Source organism: Oncorhynchus masou, chromosome 31 (assembly GCF_036934945.1).
Source record: "Oncorhynchus masou masou isolate Uvic2021 chromosome 31, UVic_Omas_1.1, whole genome shotgun sequence".
NCBI lineage: Eukaryota > Metazoa > Chordata > Actinopteri > Salmoniformes > Salmonidae > Oncorhynchus > Oncorhynchus masou.
In genome coordinates, this window is record NC_088242.1 from 73,642,381 (window position 1) to 73,663,819 (window position 21,439).

Sequence of the window (21,439 nt, forward strand, 5' to 3'; positions counted from 1 at the left end):
AGAAAAAAAACATTTGACTTGCAAATCTCACCACATGAGTCCTGTGTGGCTCAGTCGGTAGAGCATGGCACTTGCTACGCCAAGCGTCGTGGGTTCGATTCCTGCTGGGGCAACCCATATGTAAAAGTAGTGGCCCCAGCCGACTTGTAAGTCGCTTTGGACAAAAAGCGTCTGCTAAATGGGATATATTATTATTATTATAACTCCTAGGAACCATTGTGTGAACAATGAGTTTAAACCCACACCCTCTGAAATAGCTGTGACACGTTGAACCACTAAAAGCTATGTGAGAAAACTCATAATGAAAATGTTACATTGAGTAATGGCTTTATGTCACTGACGGAATGAAGGGTGAATGTGTTTTTTTTAGATGACCTCGAGATACCAACAGACAATAGAAAGTATTTTCCTTTGTTTATTTCAATGAATAGTTATACTCAAGTAGGGCTTGTTATGATGTTAGTAGATCCAGCCCTGACATACTGTACATTGGTAATTCAAGTTAGAGTTCAACAAGGGTTGAACAGTGACTCACAAACATTCCAGAGCATGTTCTTCATAGCTTGCATAGTAAACAATAATGGTTTATTGAGCTTATGGCTACTGGGGCATGGCAATGCTTCTCCACTTTTATAACTATTTTAGCATGCATTTTAGACCTACCTTGATCAAGTTGATAAAAAAAGAAATCCATTGACATGTATGAGTGTGTGACATGTAGATGCAAAGGTTAGCGTTTTTCTTGCTCTGAGTGTTTGTGTTGAGGAGTCAAACCAAAGCAGGCCAGGCTGCGAGTGGTTAATCTCTCCAAATGATGACTCTTACCTCAATCCAACTCTCCACTGACCCAGCTGTAATCCCTCATTGTAACAACGCAAGTTCAAAGCATGATCCATCCTGCTAGCCCCCAACTCTGGCTGGGAAGATGGAGCGACAGACAGGGGCACGCAGAGACAAAGATACTTATCACCTCCACAATGACATCATCAGGAAAACCCCACTGGATCAACTGATTATTCTCTTTGGGAAAATAGCTTTAGACCCCCACATCATACATCATCCATCAATAACCTGGGAGACAAATGCAAAAAACATAGCTCTTTAGGAGAGAGCACAATAACAGAACATACACCCTTGCCAATCACTACAGGTATCGTATTGTTACTTTTTAATGTATTCCTCTATTGCATGCTGAAATCAGCTGAATTGAGCAGGTTTCAAAGGTATGGTAAGGTTTGGATAAAAGGCTACATCTTCAGAAATATAAAGGACATCGGATGCTGACAGTGAAACTGAGCGCTAGCAGACAGACACCCTCACTCTCAGTCACACAGTAATGTCAGGGGATGAGAGGACTATGCAAGGTGACTTTGACAAAATGCCTTGGGGTCCATGAGAGAATTCCATTGAAGTGACTTTAATATGGCATTTGTTTCTCATTTATCACCATATTGAGTCCGACAAACCTGTATGATGGAACCAGCAGGAAGAACAAAACCAATACACATTTTCCTCTGGCTTGAAGGCATAGTGAGAAGATTCTGAGGCCAGTAAGACAACTGCAACAAGCTGGAGATACAGTGTACTGTAATCACTGCCAACATGTATGTACACTCTAGCAGACAGAGCCAGTTACACTGTACTGTTCAGGTAACTTCTACTGACAGTGCAGTGAAGTTCAGACTTTGTAACTTCACAGTCTAAACAGATGTTGTTGTGCTGGAGTTTGTGTGTGTGAGTATGTGAGCGCACATGTGTTTCTGTGTGAACTTAAATGGAGAGGAAACAGGGATAAAACCTTGAGATGGATTTGAGGAAGAGTTCTCCCCACCCCCACCCCCGGTACGCTGGTTGTGTGCAGTAGTCGCAGCGTTGTAACATAATTACTGCTGGGACAATTCTATTCCCAATGATCCATTTGTGTCAATCAAGTTTTCGAGCCTAGCGAATGAATGGATTCTCAGTTTCTCAAGGATAAAGAGATGACCCTCTCCTAACTGGTATATCCATTTCATGTGCAGAGGCTACTCTCCTTCTCAAGGTTTGTCTCGTTATGCTGATTGTTGTACAAGTTTAAGCATGTAGAAACGGATGCAAGCTTGGATTATTCTTGATTAAAAATATCTGGTTTTGGCAATTGAGAAATGCATGATGTACATTAATGATATCCTAAATTATACTGCCATTGGCAATTTTCCATCAATAGTCAACAAACCACAGGCTAAACCCAAACAATATGCAAGTATATTCACTTGAACATGTTGCTGTTCTTAAATGAAGCCCCAAATGTAATATTGTTCCATCATCCTTAATATCTTGTTATGTGATAGTCAGTAATCACTTCTAATCAACCAAAATGTTATATTCTACTGCAAAAAAATGTACTGACTAAAGTGTCTAACTACTTACGTAAGATTTTAGGGCTCCCGAGTGGCGCAGCGGTCTAAGGGACTGCATCTCGTAGAGTTTCAGCGCAAGAGGCATCACTACAGACCCTGGTTCGATCCGGGGGTGTATCACAACTGGTTGTGATTGGGAGTCCCAAAGGGTGCGGCCGGGGTAGGCCGTCATTGTAAAATAAGAATTTGTTCTTAACTGACTTGCCTAGTTAAATTTAAAAAAATAAGCAGTAACAGCCACTTAATGTCTCGGAGCCAAAACCTCTCTCCAAAAACATTTTATCACCAACATCTCTTATGACAGTACGCCAAGTTTACCAGTGGATTTCCTGGCAGGAGTTAGTGTCAGAATCTGACATTCTCTCTGTATGAGCACTTCAAGTGTCACAACGCACCAAATTTTCCTTTTCTAAATCATTCAGATGGAGTCACAGATGACACAGGTCTAAAAGAAATTCACAGACTAGACATTCCTCCGTTTTTCTGTACTGTAGATTTTCTTCATCAATCATAACTTCAACTTTTCAGGGATATAAGGAAAAGCCCATTTTCAGAGTCTTCTGTAAACATGCATGCACCCACACCCAAATTTTACGCATTCTAAATCCTAACCTGTTGTCTGTGTGATGTGGTGGTATGTGTCCATTTGCATGGTTGTCCATCATCACAGGGACTTCTCACCAGGGAGAGATAATCCCACCAACGCAGAGGGGTGCGACAGCCCCCTACCCCCCAGGCCCCCTACAAGCTGTGCTAAGTGGCATTGCAGCCTTTTGATGTTCCATAGAACACAACACTGAAATGGTAAACAGCACAGATGAATCAAGATCTTCCTCCAGGGGGAATACGCTGTGTAAGGATGTTAGGGACGTCATGCATTAATGTGTATCGGCAGCACTACAGTTCCTCACTCTCATCCCCTCTCTAAATTCACTGAATATCCAGATGAGACTTTCCGATTCAGTTTAGATATTTCATTCTCCTTCAGATATGTTGTTTGATCAACAGCGGGCAGATTTAACTACACAAACAAATTAAACTGCTCTGAGTTTACCATATTGTGTTGTACACATTCTGTCTAGTTTCTGTTGGCTGTTAGTGTGTTTCTTCCTGTCCTGACCAACAGAGCACTGGTGCTTCTTTTAATGGGAGTTTAAAAAATGGCTTGGAATAAATATTAGATTTTCTCTTCCCATTTTTCTTGTGCTCTCCATCCCTCTGTTGCTCAGTGTTCCATTACATAAAATGTTTATGCAACCCAAGCAGCATGGACGGTTATGACTCACAATAACTGTGAAAGGTTCAACATTGATTAGATAAAAAAATAAAAAGTATGACTCCACACAAACCTAGGCCTACATGGATGATTGTGGAAATGACTAAATGTAACACCAATCCCTTGAGGTAAAAGTACAACAGTTGAAAGATTTTCTAATGCTAAACAACATAATTGTAATTGGTTTAATAGACTGATTTCAACATACAGCCAATAAATCCATATCACTTTGGCAAGGTGAAACCATTTGTTTCCATTACAACGTAAGCCTTAATTTTCAACAAATCAGTTTTATGTCTGCTGGTTTCAATTGGTTGTTTAGTGTTTTTGGCATGATAAAACCTCTTCCGTTTATTGTAAATGGGTCCTTGTTAAAACCGACAGGGAGAAGAGGAAAGATGTACAGTAGAGATAACATTAAACACAATCACATCATGTAGGCACCAGGGAGAACGTTCGTGGGATGCAAGGTAATTTTACTTCAATACCAAGTCAAAGCTGAGTAAAAATGTTCACTTTGAAATAAAAATGTGTTCTTATATAAACAGTGTCTGCCTGGTGCATGAATGGTGTTTATGCAATCAGGTTTGAATAGGGGCATATCCTTGGAAAAGCTAAGTTCTTACAGGACACAAAGGACACAAAATTAGTCATATTAAAGTATTTTCTCTATACTTGTTGTTTGTTGCTCAGAAGACTGAATCTGAACAAAACATGAAAACTTTCCTCCAACTAATCCGTCTCAAGATCAAGGATAAAAGTATTGTAAATTATGCAAGAATGTATTGTTTAAGCAAAGGGCTCGACATCAAATAAACAATATTATGAATATTTCCAGGCATTCCAGGAAGAATTGACTTAGTTGGCATAATGATTCAGTACCTCCATAACATACCGGTGCTGGGGAGCAACAGGAATTGTGTATGGGTGGAGAAAGTAGAGCTGATACAATCCATCTTTAACACAATTTACATGTTTTCTAGATGCACAACTCAGCCTTTTGGAATTCCCTAAATCATTACATTACATTTAAGTCATTTAGCAGACGCTCTTATCCAGAGCGACTTACAAATTGGTGAATTCACCTTCTGACATCCAGTGGAACAGCCACTTTACAATAGTGCATCTAAATCATTAAGGGGGGGGGGGTGGTGAGAAGGATTACTTATCCTATCCTAGGTATTCATACAATACTCTCAACAATAAGTCCATATCCACACCTTGCAGTGCCCATTCAAAAACCATTTCATTAACTATTGTCTTCAAAGACCGTACAGCATTGTAATTGATACCTCACATCATCCTTACAGTCTCGAATTCACATTGTTGTAGCAATTCATTTAAAACTGAATGTCCTCTGACTCGATATTATACCAAATCAAACCCATTCCTTTTAAAGTCAATAGGACAGACACATTGTGATCACCACTTTGATAGGTCATCAAACACTTTGATAGGTCATCAAACAAACATACCCTCACATCCATACATAACTACACACACACACATACACATACATAATCATGCACGCTCGCATGCACACACAACACAACACACAGTGAGATAAACCCACTGGCCCTGCTGCCTGCCTCTCCAGGAATCTTTTCAGCCTAACTGTTCTGTGATAGCCTGTGGCCCAGTTGCTGGTGACGGATGCCTCTCCCCCATACATGGTCTGAACACTGTTGGCAGCTGGGTCAGTGACAGGAGGGCCGAGGGGAGGGAGTGAGGGGACTAGGAACAAGCTGGGGAGCATTGAGTGTGACACTGGCCGAGTACAGCCAGAGAACAGCTGATAGACCAGTGGGTTTTGTCTACCATTTCACCTGGATCAGCAGCTCACGGAAGCCACACAGTCTGCTCCCAGGCAGAGAGAGACTGGACTGGTAGAGAGAAGGAGAAGAGGAGGGAGGGAGGGCACAGACAACTGGCAGCCTCAACACACTCTCAAACAGAGGCTTCAGAGAGCTGGGCTCTGGAGATGGAGAGTAGGGTACAACTACTGCAGCCTGGACAGGGATTAAATATATTTGGGGGGGATGAAGAAAGACAGAGTGTCCTAATATAAATCACCATATCAAAACAGCTCACTTTCAAACTCAAACATTTCAGACATCTACAAATGTTTTTCCATTCCAGGTGATAACCTGTAATGTATTACCGCTCCCAGCACTAAGTTGTTATTGTGAGACTACATGTTTTACTACAGGAGTGATGTAATGTTTTCCCTGGTTGGATGCTGCCAGGGCTGTAAAGGCCAAGGAATGATGTCATGCCCAGCCCAGTATTAGTGACACGTCCCTGCCCCGCCTTCCACTTCTTCTCATATGGCAAGGGTCAAGTCTCCTTTCGTACACTGGTGTAGGAGCATAGTAGGGGAAATTGATGGGGAGAATGTTTTTGGGCTGCACCTACTTCTGATATAATTTTACAGTGTCAAAGCAAAGGTGAGTAAAGTCATTCTGAAATCAAGATCAAGTTCGTAAGCGTCACACACACAACGCTACATGTTTTGCTGAATACAAAACAACCTAGTGGACTTAAACCCCCTACCCCTAGTGTCCCTAATTACTTAAAATGCTCAGTTTGAAAACAAAACTACCGGTCATCCTGCTCAAACACGACCCTCAGAGCAGAGAGATGATGGGACTTATAGTCTGAGTCCAGAGGTGGACCCGACCAGCTTTCAAACCAGAAGAGGGTGTTAGGTCACCACCAGCAACTGTACTTACTGACTGCATGGGGTCACACTAGGGACTATGACCTCCAGATCCCCAAATACAAGCCATACACCTGCAAATCTGTTTATTATTCAGGACACACCTAATCAGATTCAATTCTATACTTTTGTATGTATAGTATCAGTCAATGGTTTGGACACACCTAATCATTCCATAGTTGTTCTTTATTCTTACTATTTTCTGCATTGTAGAATAACAGTGAAGGCATCAAAACTATGAAATATAATTTATGAAATCATGTAGTTACCAAAAAAAGTGTTAAACAAATCAAATATATTTTATATTTCAGAATCTTCAAAGTAGCCACCCTTAGCCTTGACAGCTCTGGAATGTTTCCGGAAATTTTCCATGGGATGTTAAGCCTGGGTATTTCGGGAATTTTGCTTAAATTCATCAAAAAAGTTAACTTATAACAAAATCAAATCAAATTTATTTGTCACATACACATGGTTAGCAGATGTTAATGTGAGTGTAGCGAAATGCTTGTGCTTCTAGTTCCGACAATGCAGTAATAACCAACAAGTAATCTAACTAACAATTCCTAAACTACTGTCTTATACACAGTGTAAGGGGATAAAGAATATGTACATAAGGATATATGAATGAGTGATGGTACAGAACAGCATAGGCAAGATACAGTAGATGGTATCGAGTACAGTATATACATATGAGATGAGTATGTAAACAAAGTGGCATAGTTAAAGTGGCTAGTGATACATGTATTACATAAGGATGCAGTCGATGATATAGAGTACAGTATATACGTATGCATATGAGAAGAATAATGTAGGGTAAGTAACATTATATAAGGTAGCATTGTTTAAAGTGGCTAGTGATATATTTACATCATTTCCCATCAATTCCCATTATTAAAGTGGCTGGAGTTGAGAGTCAGTGTCAGCAGCCACTCAATGTTAGTGGTGGCTGTATAACAGTCTGATGGCCTTGAGATAGAAGCTGTTTTTCAGTCTCTCGGTCCCAGCTTTGATGCACCTGTACTGACCTCGCCTTCTGGATGATAGCGGGGTGAACAGGCAGTGGCTCGGGTGGTTGATGTCTTTGATGATCTTTATGGCCTTCCTGTAACATCGGGTGGTGTAGGTGTCCTGGAGGGCAGGTAGTTTGCCCCCGGTGATGCGTTGTGCAGACCTCACTACCCTCTGGAGAGCCTTACGGCTGAGGGCGGAGCAGTTGCCGTACCAGGCGGTGATACAGCCCGCCAGGATGCTCTCGATTGTGCATCTGTAGAAGTTTGTGAGTGCTTTTGGTGACAAGCCGAATTTCTTCAGCCTCCTGAGTTGGAGGCGTGCGTGGCCACGCAGTCGTGGGTGAACAGGGAGTACAGGAGAGGGCTCAGAACGCACCCTTGTGGGGCCCCAGTGTTGAGGATCAACGGGGAGGAGATGTTGTTACCTACCCTCACCACCTGGGGGCGGCCCGTCAGGAAGTCCAGTACCCAGTTGCACAGGGCGGGGTCGAGACCCAGGGTCTCGAGCTTGATGGCGAGCTTGGAGGGTACTATGGTGTTGAATGCCGAGCTGTAGTCGATGAACAGCATTCTCACATAGGTATTCCTCTTGTCCAGATGGGTTAGGGCAGTGTGCAGTGTGGTTGAGATTGCATCGTCTGTGGACCTATTTGGGCGGTAAGCAAATTGGAGTGGGTCTAGGGTGTCAGGTAGGGTGGAGGTGATATGGTCCTTGACTAGTCTCTCAAAGCACTTCATGATGACGGAAGTGAGTGCTACGGGGCGGTAGTCGTTTAGCTCAGTTACCTCAGCTTTCTTGGGAACAGGAACAATGGTGGCCCTCTTGAAGCATGAGGGAACAGCAGACTGGTAAAGGGATTGATTGAATATGTCCGTAAACACACCAGCCAGCTGGTCTGCGCATGCTCTGAGGGCGCGGCTGGGGATGCCGTCTGGGCCTGCAGCCTTGCGAGGGTTAACACGTTTAAATGTTTTACTCACCTCGGCTGCAGTGAAGGAGAGACCGCATGTTTCCGTTGCAGGCCGTGTCAGTGGCACTGTATTGTCCTCAAAGCGGGCAAAAAAGTTATTTAGTCTGCCTGGGAGCAAGACATCCTGGTCCGTGACTGGGCTGGATTTCTTCCTGTAGTCCGTGATTGACTGTAGACCCTGCAGTCAATCAGTGAGGTCTCCTGGCATATTTTGGTTAAACTATCCCCAATTCAATGGAATTGCAACCCTTTGCATGCACAGTGCATTCTTCCATCACATGTGCAGTGCACTCTTCCATGTACAGCTGATTCTCAAGATCTTGCACACTAATGAGATGCAATTGAGCCCTTACTACTTCACTGTCTGAGCCAAGGACTACATGCTTTTAAAGTTTTGATTACAATACTGGGTGGGGTGAATATATTTTATATGACATACATTATTTTTTTGTTAACTAGTAAATAGTAGCCTACAGCAAAGTGTGTTGAAATAATTTATAACTTGTTAACAATTTCTGCTAGTTAGTTTTTGTTACCATGTGGGTTTTAGCTTGCTTGAGCCTGCTAACTGAGGAGTGTTAATTCACCTATTTCCATACATGTTTCATTTTTAAACATTTATCTGTACATGGAATTGTATTTGGGGTTTTTCTTACAATTCTTTTCTCATCTTTACAGGAAAATGCCACGGGCACTCTCTGATGTGTGGAGACATTTTACTGCAACTAATGTAGAATGAAAAGCAGTGTACTTTTGCAAATACTGTGCCAAATCATATGTGAAGAATGCAACAAAGATACAGAATCATCTGGCCAAGTGCATAAGTTCCCTCGGTGCTCACAACAAGCAACCTCTGACAGAAGTCCCTCTACTTCTATTCAAGGTGAAAATTATGAAACAGACACCTTATCGATAGCAACAGCTCATGGTCCTCCTGGAATCAGAAATGTATTTGACTCAATGAACATAGTCAGAGAAATGTTGATGAATGTCTTGCTCAAGCTGCGTATGCAACTGGTTCACCTCTGATTCTCACAGGCAATGTGTATTGTAAGAGATTTCTGAATGTTCTTTGCCAGCATTCACCCCTCCAACCAGACATGCTTTATCTACTCACTTGCTGGATGCAGAGATTAACAGAGCTCAAGTGAAGGTCAAGCAAATAGAGGAAGCAGACTGTATTGCAATCATCTCTGATGGGTAGTCGAATGTTTATGGGCAAGGAATAATTAACTACATCATCTCCACCCCTCAACCAGTATTCTACGAGAGCACAGACACAAGGGACAACATACACACTGGTCTCTACATTGTAGATGAGCTGAAGGCAGTCATCAATGACCTTGGACCACAGAAGGTATTTGCACTGGTGACAGACAATGCTGCGAACATGAAGGCTGCTTGGTCTAAAGTGGAGGAGTCCTACCCTCACATCACACCCATCGGCTGTGCTGCTCATGCATTGAATCTGCTCCTCAAGGACATCATGGCACCGAAAACAATGGATACACTCTACAAGAGAGCCAAGGAAATTGTTAGGTATGTGAAGGGTCATCAAGTTATAGCAGCAATCTACCTCAGCAAGCAAAGTGAGAAGAATAAGAGCACCACATTGAAGCTGCCCAGCAACACCCATTGGGGTGGTGTTGTCATCATGTTTGACAGTCTCCTGGAGGGGAATGAGTCTCTCCAAGAAATGGCCATATCACAGTCTGCCGATATGGACAGCCCCATCAAGCGGATCCTCCTGGATGATGTATTTTGGGAGAGAGTGGTAATCAGCCTGAAACCCCTGAAACCTATAGCAGTAGCCATTGCACGGATTAAGGGAAACGATGCCACCCTGTCTGATTTTCAGACTCTGCTTGCAGATGTAAGAGAAGACATACGTACTGCCCTGCCCACTTCACTGTTTCTCCAAGCAGACGAAACTGCAGTTTTGAAATATATTAAAAAAGACTTCTGCCTGAACCCCATACACGCCGCAGCATACATGTTGGGCCCCAAGTATGCTTGGAAGAGCATCCTGTGTAGTGCAGAGATCAACAAGGCTTATGGTGTCATCACTACAGTGTCTCACCACCTTGGCTTGGATAAGGGCAAGGTGCTTGGCAGTCTGGCGATGTACACTTCCAAGCAAGGGCTTTGGAATGGAGATGTAACATGGCAGTCGTGCCAACATATCTCATCAGTCACCTGGTGGAAGGGACTTTGTGGATCTGAGGCTCTTTCCCATGTTGCCTCCATCATCCTCTAAATCCCACCAAAATCAGGCGCCTCAGAGCCTATCGGTCGTTGTTTGGAAACACACACCACAGCACGCAACAGGCTGACCAACAAGGGTTGAAAAATTAAGGCTTTTTAAGCCTGACAACGAGCCATCCTCAACATTGTTAGAAAGTGACCGTGAAGATGAGGCCTCAGAGTCTGATGTTCAAGAGGTGGACATTGAGGAGGTCCAGGGAGAAGACATGGAAGCCTGAGAGGAAGACAACCAAAGCTTTAGTTTCCAGACTAAATCATTTTACACATTTTGGGAGATGCAATGGATCATTGGGGATCATTCAATATTCCCTTTATTTTGTTGTTCAGTGAAATCATCCCATGTAAAGAGTCAACTCATTTAATTAAAGTTAAATTCATAACTAAATCTGGGGTTTTTTCTAGTGGAAGGATTTAATCATTTGCAATTTTTTAACCTTTATTTAACTAGGTAATTCAGACGTTTTTCTTCCAAAAAAAAAAATGAAATTGAATTAAGAACAAATTCTTATTTTCAATGATGGCCTAGGAACAGTGGGTTAACTGCCTTGTTCAGGGGCAGAACGACAGATTTTTACCTTGTCAGCTCGGGGATTCGATCTTGCAGCCTTTCGGTTGCAAATCCAACGCTCTAACCACTAGGCTACCTGCCGCCCCAATTATGTCTACTTATGATATGGTACAAGGTTTATGTTTCTGTCTCCATATGATATGGTAAATATATCCAATGTAAAACACATCTACATTTAAATGGTATTAATATTTATTTGCATATATTCCCATTAATTCCCATGGAAAATGTCCACTTCTGAATATTCCCCAGAATGTGCAACCCTATAGACCCTGCAAGACAACTCAGGTCCTCCATCGGGACTCCAAACTTTTTATGTTAAGATTACCGTAAGTGGATGTGTCTTAAATGTGATACAGGGGAGCATATTAGTGGTCACAAGAAATCTTTTGATCTGGCAAATTAGATTATAATGTATTCCTTAATGTTTTTTCAAAGTCTCATTGAAATTCAGTCAAACTGCAACTCAGCAAAGTGATGTTTTCCTTAAATTAATGAGAAAATTCCTAAAACAATTCTGATCTATGATAATGTATGTATTTCAGTGTTATCTGTTAGGCTACCGCTTTTTTTTTCATCTGCTATTACGATGCAACAAATCTTCAACAACAAAATGAAATCCATTTCTGACACCTACAGTATCATGTATCATGCAAACAAAGAACAAACAAATCAACCACAGGATGGACTTCCTTGACTATGTACATAAGGCTCTTGTTTTTATGATGCACAACATGATTGTGGTTTTGCTAACGTATCAATAGTGACACTAATATTGTAGAATGAGAGACCAGAGGTCCATCAGGTGCATGGTGACTTTGTTTGTTGCCATCCCCTCTGCTCCACCACATAGCAGAAGCTTTAACACACTAACTTCAGAAGCCACACTGCAGCTAGCATGCATGTACTACTTATTTTTTCTCAGTTTATATCTTTTGTCAGTCGTCGGTATAACTCAAGTCACTTAACTTGACTTGGTAGAGGTGAATATATCAAACTAAAAGTATGGTTCTTGTCCAACTCCAATTAAGTAACATAGCGGTACACCTTAAAGTTCACATGCAATACAAGTGCAATACATGTGTCAGTTTAGCACTCAGTTTGTTTTAATGATGTGTACCATTTCTTCGAATGCCATAGTGGCGTGGCACTGCTTTATTTTTTATCTGTAGAGAGCCTGTCAGAAATGCACTCAGAAAGAAAGACATCTAAAGATTGGAGTGCACTGTTGATCCAACATGACTCAACATGAAAACTGCTCTAGTCAATTCTCCCATAGAAACTTCATTGGAAGGAAGGATGTTTGACATGCTTTTTACATTTGTATTTTGAGACCTATACATGCCTCCTGTCAGAACCTTTGATCTGTGAACCGTACATGATACAGACAATATCTTCGTGTCATTATACTCGTTATGGAGTCCTCGAAAATATGAGGTAAGTCTATGTTCTGAGAAAAATTCACATTGATTTATTCAACCTTGAAAATAGTAATATCAATATCTCAAAAGTACCCTTTTAAATGTCCGTATCCTGCACGGTTCACGTATCATAAGCTGCGTTTAGACAGGCAGACAAATTCTGATATTTTAGTCCACTAAATTGGTCTTTTGACTAATCACATCAGATCTATTCACATCAGATCTTTTTTAGCAATTAGTGAAAAAAAGATCAGAATTGAGCTGCCTGTCTAAATGCAGCATATGATATGTGAACCGTGCAGGATACGGACATTTCAAATCAAAAATGTTATATTGTATTATGTGATCAGGCCACACAGAGGAACATCTGTGATAATCTGAAGTATCCAAAAAGGCCACGAGATGTCATTTTATAAAAATTATCCCAAAACTTGAAAGCTAGTAAAATTCTGGTAGTTTAGTGGTAAACTTAGAAAGTTTCCAGTAATATTCCCTCTTTCCGCACTACCTGAGTCAATTTGGATTCGTAGAATACGTTATTTTCTGTTACTGCTGAGCCTTTTAAAGGGAAATCTGATGGAAAAGGACTAAATTAAGCAAATATGAGAGCTCTTGTCAGAGGTAGGCCTTACTGTCAATGCTTTGAATCAGCCTACAGGAGACATTCAAATGGCAATAGCCCAAATCAATGCAATATAGAAAGACAGCTGTGATCATCTAATACCTGGTAACAAATGGTTCATAATGTCCTTATGAAACTTTAAAAAATATCCTTGTGATGATTTATAGATTTAAAAGGGAAAGGTTATCATAAACCATTGATAACTCAATTTACACTATGAACTTCCTCATGACTGTTTACTTCAACAAGTAAAACATTTTCACATTCAAAGTTGATTTGCAGTCTTAACCCTGTGTGGGCCACTTAAACAGTGGAGGGGAGAGAGAGACAGGGATGATAGTAGTGAAAGAGGATTAGCTGCAGATTGAGGCTGCCGCTTTGGTTCAGCTGATTCTTCAGTATGACCAGAGAGAGCTGAGGGGGTAAGGACAACTCTGTCTGACTGAGGGCTCGAAGGGGAAAGGCAAAGAAGACAGGAAGAAGCTGTCTATCTTTAAGCCGCTCTGCCCTGCTCAGCAGCACATGTGCTGAGTGGGCCGTATGGGGTGGCTTACTACCAGAGGTCACAGCCAAGGGCAGGACAGTTGAAAGGTCACTGTTAGGTGCTCCCTTAGACAACAGTGCATTAGTGTGTGGTTCACTCATGCTTCTGTTAGCCTGAAAAACTGTTTCTATCAGATGTTTATAAGCCACTGTAGTTTAGGATATTGATATTTAGGTCAGAATGATAGGGGGCTAACTGTCAACAGAGTTGCTTTGTTGACATACTACAGTGACATAGCAGGCAGATGTGATGAGAATTATAAATAGGTCTATAGGAAAAATTGGTGCTTTTTACATTTGCTTTTCCAAGTATACATTGACCATCGGCCGCACCACTGAACGTTATTAGTATAAATCTTTCTTAATTTCAGATTTAAAATCATGTCTAATTATATATTTGAGTGTGGCTATTCTTTAAAAAAAAAGAAGAAAAAAAGAACTGTTTGAATATGATTTCAAAATATTTGAATGATATTAACTTTGAAACCGCACCGCCATGTGGGATATTAAGCCGTATTTATAAAGGGTACAGGTGGTATATTAGCCTGTGCCAGGGCTGGTCCCTGATCCACAGGCTAACGGTTTGGAAGTCATCATCACAGCACATTAAGGGCCTGCCTAATAAAGTTCCAACTGTGCAGCCTCATAGCATGATAGACGGTTTGATTTGGCACACTCCACAACGTATTTGCAGAATAACTTGACTCAGTTTTGTGAGACTGGAGGAGAGAGGAAAAACGAACAAGGAGCTAATATTTTGATACACATTTTAAATGATAATTTTGTGTGTTTATCAAACTGGCTGGTATCCTGGGGGTAACTAACCCATTTAGCATCAAAGGTGAGGCTCTGTGACCAAATCAAATCAAATCCAATTTTTTATATTGTATTATGTGATCAGGCCACACAGAGGAACATCTGTGATGATCTGAAGTATCCAAAAAGGCCACTAGATGTAATTTTATAAAATTCCTCCCAAAACTTGAAAGCTAGTAAACCTCTGGTAGTTTAGTGGTAAACTTAGAAAGTTTCCAGTAATATTCCCTCTTTCCGCACTACCTGTGTCAATTTGGATTCGTAGAATACGTTATTTTCTGTTACTGCTGAGCCTTTTAAAGGGAAATCTGATGGAGAAGGACTAAATTAAGCAAATATGAGAGCTCTTGTCAGAGGTAGGCCTTACTGTCAATGCTTTGAATCAGCCTACAGGAGACAGGAGAGAGGAGAAAGGTGAGGCTCTGCGACCAAATCAAATCAAATCCATTTTTTTATATTGCATTATGTGATCAGGCCACACTCCACAACATATTTGCAGAATAACTTCACTCACTTTTATGAGACTGGAGGAGAGGAAAAACGAACAGTGAGCTAATATTTTGATACACATTTTAAATGATAATTGCGTGTGTTTGTCAAACTGGCTGGTATCCTGGGGGTAACTAACCCATTTAGCATCAAAGGTGAGGCTCTGTGACCTGGTGGTCAGACAGGAGGCAGCCAGGGGTTTCTGGGTTTGGAGCTCAGCTCTCTGTTGGATTGGGTTGTGGGGTTGGGTGACACCGCTAGGACTCTGTGCATTCCTCTGGGTTACACAGCCATTGCAGTAGCCACACACGATAGAAGGGGAAGTCAAAGTTGATTTGATGCAGTGTATAAACACAAGAAAGAACATCCATATTCATGGTTTGCACTTTCTGGAATAGAATAACTACATTTATACCCATTTTATTTATTAAAGTACTCAGGAAGCGTTCCTTTGGAATAAATAGTCTAGAGCGTACACAATTGTCTGCTAGGCTCAAGATTCTGCATCCTGCCTCCAGGTCTCACGGGATAATGCTGGAATCTCCAGTTTGATGATGGAGCTCCATTAAACAATGAATCATGTTGCTGAGAGCATGTGCAGGGGGCTTTGAAACAAAGAAACTAAGCAAAGTGGACATAGAGAAGAAGCATAGTGTTTTTCCTGTTGTTGCTCTGACAAATATCTTGAACATATTTGCCAAAGTTCCCTCACACCTAACTCTGAGAATAAGAGATGACCTCCTACATAGGGTCGCAGTCACACTGGTGAATAAAGAGAGAGTAAGAGTGAAACAACTACTAATTTACACCTCGATGTATAAACACATTCAGTACTTTGATAAAATAATGTAATATCATGACCTTTGCTGATACTTGTTGATTGTGGGGAGGTGTGATACACAACCTGTATTCTTTGCTTCTCTTCTTTGTTATTGTATCTATCTAAATAAGTTTAAAGGTTAATTGTGTTAGCTACTGGTTCTCTCAAAACAAGTAGTCTTGTAGAACTCTCAAAAAATGTGCTATAAAACTGTGCCTGATGAGTCAGCTGCAGTTGACACCAGTTCAGCTCTCAAGTGTACTGTAGGGGAAGTGCTGTGCGAAAGTACAATGGTGTAACATGGTGAACACTACAAAATCCATGTACAGCTGACACTCTCATAAAACCAGATGGTCTTAATGATGTTTCCCACTTCAGATAAAGATAATAACCAAAAGGACCAAAGAAAGCATAAAACATTACTGGAGATCTAGGGTTGGGCGATATTACAACAGCATCACCTATCAACGATGACTGACAGCCATCATCGATGTTGACGACATTGTTATGTGACAGACGATGGTTTAGCCTATTTGAACTTGACTTGCACCGTGCCACAAAGAATGGAGTCGGAGAGAGCAAAATATTGTTTTAATTCCCTAAAAACATAATTTAGCCGGGGGACTAATAATGAGAGTGAACAAACAATATAAATAGACTACAGAAAAATAAAGTTCAATCAAGTTTACGCTGATTAAGAAATTGATTTTCTATGTGTGCCAGGAAAGATCCCCCCCCCATGCGAAGTTGAAAACCAAATAGCCTATAACCTATCCTCCTACTAGGTCTATCATAAAAGCTTCAAGACAAGTTATTTCCTAAATATTCAAATAGCTATGAAGTTATGAACAGTAACCTATTTCCTAAATATTCAAATAGCTTAAGAAGGATGTGCCGCTATAATGTGCCGCTATCAAAAATTACAAGAATGAAAGATGGAATCTATAGGCCGAGGCATATGCTATTCTCAATCACAGCTTTATGAGAAATATAACAAACAATTATAGTTCTGAAGACGGTACGCTTCTATCAAGCCCATGATTTATAACCTAACTCACTATGGTAAAACAGCCCGTTCCTCATCAGTTGACTGTCACTCCATCATGTGCATGCCACACAGACACACACACACACACTGACCTGGCAACACGGAAGCTCCACCCAAAATATTATCTAAGCTTTTCCTCCACTTAGGCTTTGTCCAGGCTTTCAACAAACGTATCTTTCATCAAGTTATAGCATGCAATTTCTGGCTATAGCCCAACAGTTGTTTTAACTGAGTTTTTTTTCTCACAAAAACAATTTTGGGGGTTGGCCAATAGGGGGCGATGCCATCTAATATCACAATGTTTTATGAGTACCTAATCACCATAGGACGAAGGTTGACATCATCCAACCCTATGGAGATCCATAGCATATACAATTAAGTAAGTTAAGTGACTCTTAAAAAAACAGGAGAGTAAATAAACAGGTAAACAACAACAACAATACCAAGATTTTTAAGAACACGTGGCTTACCCAACTATCAAAGCAGTGATATTCTCTTTATGGGAAAATCCAGCTCCTGTCTGTCTCTTCCTTTCCCTTCAATGCTTCCCTTGCTTGCGTTAAGCTTCCTGCTGCGTTTTCCTCCTTGGGAAAAATGTCCTGGGAGGGGGAGAGGAGAGTTGAGAAAGTGTTTCGCTCATTAATTCAGAGGCATGGTGTAAACGCCAGCATTCTCTTTCTGACAACCAGCGTTAATTGCATATCCGACTTGCCCACACACTCAACGTTTCTCCTGTGTGTCTCATGGAATGAGCTGAATCCAAGCTGTGATATTCTGGTGCTATGAAGAGAAGCGAGGTGGGAGACACTCCAGACCCCCACTCCTCACACCAATCACCACCTCAGAACTTCTCCCTTTTACCTGGGTCAACTTTCTTCACTCACAACAAATACTGTATTTACACATCTATCAATTTACAGAGAGACATTTAGGCCTGAACACACAAACACACACACACTATGTAATATGGTACTGAGAAAGATGATATTAAATGAATAACTGTATCTACTGCACCCTGACATAACACTAGAGAAACAAACAAAACATTGCTCTTTCGTTAATAAGGCCACAAATATATATATATTACAGATCAGGATACTATCATACTATGAGTGCCATATGACCAATTTTACTATAAGTTCTTAAATAAGTTAACTGTACTGCAGCAAATCACCTTTCTATAAGCTGGGGCAGTAATCGGTTGGGGGAAAAATGAATGCAGACGGGACCAAAACAGACACTCAATAAAAATAGACACAGATATACCTTTATATTGCTGCCAAGACTGCCGTCCCTTAAAAAACGTTGCTATTTTCATTATCAACAAGCTAGGAATACCTCATGGTTGGGGAAACCGGGGGGGGGAATATTAGACATTTATCAATCAGTATCAACTAAACACTCTCTACTGTTATCTGTCTGGAATTATATACAATGGGGTCAAGTCAGGTGGAGATGCCATAAACTTTTGTCCTCATACTGAAGTTCACAGTGCCAGTAAATCATCTACAACAAACTAAGGTCCTGGCGTTTATTATTTGACCATCTTGTGAGTTTACGAGCTCTTGAGTGATTGTACATAACTCTTTACACTGACACCTACAATATGGCTTGTGGCCTTCCAAAACAAATATGCTGAATCAGAAAAGTGTAATTTGTTATTATGTTGAATCTTCATTTAATGATGTATGTTCATTTTAAATAGCAGATAAATGATCACAACAAATCAACACAGTCAATACCACCATGGCTCCTTCATAATATTATAGCTGTACATCTGTTCAATCCATTCAGTCATTAGTGCAGAAAAACACTGATGTTGAGGTCATTCTCCTAACTATTCACTGTGACCAGACTGCCTCTCATCAGGCTTGTAATTAGAAATAAAACCATACAAACAGGTGCAATGACTCTTCCATTCAAAAGATAAGAAGCATTGCTTTATTAATCCTTTACTGGGAATAAGTTTGATGTAGCTCCTGACTGTGGAATGAATCCTTACTGGAGATATGCCCCAGGCTAAAAAAAAAACCCATCAGATTCAAACTATAAATATATCATCAAAATAGTCCCTTATAACTGAGAACAAGACATAGGCCTACTATAAGAAAACAAAATTGCTTCAAAAATAGACATACGTCACATCTTATTGGTGGCAAACATACATTGCTCCATAGCAGAGGAGATGTTGCCCTAACTCAAGCAAATAGCAGTGATAAAAGCAAAGCAACAATAGAAGTTGGAGTAGCCTAGTTCTAAATGGACAAATGACCACCACCAGCTGACCAGCAAAATGTAGATTTCAGAACGAACAAAGCAAAGTATCTTTACCAATAAACTGACACTGTATAGACTACTATATATTACTATTATTTGTTTAGAACAAAGTAATCACATGTTTAGGCTACTAACTTATTATTGTGAACCTATTAAAATAAGGAAATATTCTAGTCAACAACTAAGAAATTGCATTCGATTTTTACAGTGGTATGCAATGGAATGGATAAAGTCAAGTTTTAGTTGTTCATACAGCTATAGTGCACATATACGGTTATATTAATTCGCCTCGTCTACACAGACAATTATAAAGGATTTCAAAGCAACCAAAGCAAAAAGCCGAAAAGTAATCTGATGTCATGTAATCTATTGTGATGTGATGGCATTGATGTGAAAAATATATATATATATTTCAACGTAGATAATACAAAACCAAGTAAAATTGCAAGCAAACGCATTCCTCCTGTTGTCTGAGAAGTCCACGACACTGTTAACTCTACGATATTGCGCGCTCACAAACATAATCAGTAAACAAGTTATAGTAAAGTCATAGGTATGCATTAGTAATTCAAGACGATTGATATAATCTATTATTCTATTATTCTAAGAAATATCCTGAAATTGACAGACTACGATAAAGTTGATCGAATTACTGTAGGCTACCAAATAAGATCAAGCATAACTGTTTATTTTTTGGAGCTATAAGAGCAAAGACGCACGGGCATCTAGGGTAAAATCAATGTATATCTAAAATAAGTGTCGCCTATTATTAGGAATACTAATAAACAATAGTTCATACTATATTCATCCAGAATATAAACACAGAAACTGGCATGGCATAATCACATAGCGCTACATGTAGGCTACAGTATGGGATGGCTTTTCGATCCCAAATTCACTCTACGTCTTCCTCTTGCGCTTTCTGTCTCTCTCTCTCACTAGTGCCCCTCTGTGCAATATTGTTGCTATTTTTGCTACTCACCTTGTCTCCCAAGTTCCTCGTTGTATATAGACACTCTATATCAGAGGCTCCAATAGACATACACGTAATTTCAGTCACATTTACACACGAAATGCTATTTTAGGGAGCAGACAAACTCAGAAGAGCCAGTCTCTTGTCAGTGAGAGACTCCTCCCCTTATCTGACTAATACCAGACGAGGTAGAAATCAACCTCCTCCCACTCGTCACTACAAAAAACTTAGGTTTGTAGTTCAGCCTACATTGTAGGCTACTTATATCATCTGGATTTCCAAAAGGTGACTCTAAAAAGTGAAAAAGTATGTGGAAAGGACACTTCGCGAGCGGGATATCTATGGTTTGTAATACATGTCCAATGATATTAGCATTATAATTCCAGTCTTACTACATCATTCTTTGAAATCTTAGTGTCAAAATAACACTCCTTTAAATGTTAACTCGGCTACGTTTGTTACTGATCCTCTCTTCGGTAGGCAGCTACAGTCAAGTGGTAGCTACAGTCAAGTGGTTGACACGTGGGTTGTGTAACGCAACAAATGCTCTTACATTGTAAGTGATTGACAGAGTTTACTTGTGGCAGAAACTACAGTCAAATTAATTGAAACTACAGTATGAAATCTCAGCGACAAGTTTTTTTTTCTGGTGTTAATTATGATTGTTGGCCCGTCACCTCACACCCCTTAGATACGATTGACGTCATATCTCTAAAAGACAACAGCAGCATAGGACCATTGATTTTAAAAGGACATGTTTCTGATCCAATAGAAATCCTCAGCGTCTGGTCAGAACCAATTACAGAAGGGAGGTGGGACCTGTATAACTCGCATGTGACAAAGTCACGTGTAAGTGCAGGATCTGAGGAAGAGGTGTGGTGCAGATCCTGATCTCAGATTGTTTTTACCGGGATTTAAAGGAACATGTGCATGTGAAAGAAAACGTAGGTCAATTCCAGTTTCAATGTCATTTTTTTTTAAATAAGATTTTGCATGGGCACCTTACTGGAGTGGGTTTTGGAAGCATCAAGAAAAGAAGTAAATGATCTGGCACCATATTTCCATCAATGTGCACAGTAAGCACGGGAAGGTTCATATAGTTGTGTTTTCATATTCATTTTTATTTATATTAGTTTTATTTGAAATTCAGTTTAGTTTCAGTTAGTTTTCATACCTGATTTGTTTGTGTTTATTTAGTTTTAGACCTAGTTGTATAAAAATA

General features: G+C 40.4%; 1 protein-coding gene across 4 annotated transcripts in view; it reads right to left on the reverse strand.

Moving 5' to 3' along the window:
* The window catches only part of LOC135524402 (myocyte-specific enhancer factor 2A-like), a 117,652-nt gene extending 97,212 nt beyond the window's left edge, over nucleotides 1–20,440 (reverse strand). For 2 of the 4 annotated variants that reach the window (XM_064951906.1, XM_064951904.1), the window contains exons 1-2: nucleotides 20,227–20,430; nucleotides 17,438–17,566 (exon numbers count right to left, since the gene is read on the reverse strand). The gene's annotated coding sequence lies outside the window, so the exon portion shown is untranslated. Of the gene's footprint in view, nucleotides 1–17,437; nucleotides 17,567–20,226 lie in introns of all 4 variants that reach the window. The other 2 variants (XM_064951907.1, XM_064951905.1) reach the window with 2 other exon arrangements.
* Between the last annotated feature and the right edge of the window lie 999 nt (nucleotides 20,441–21,439).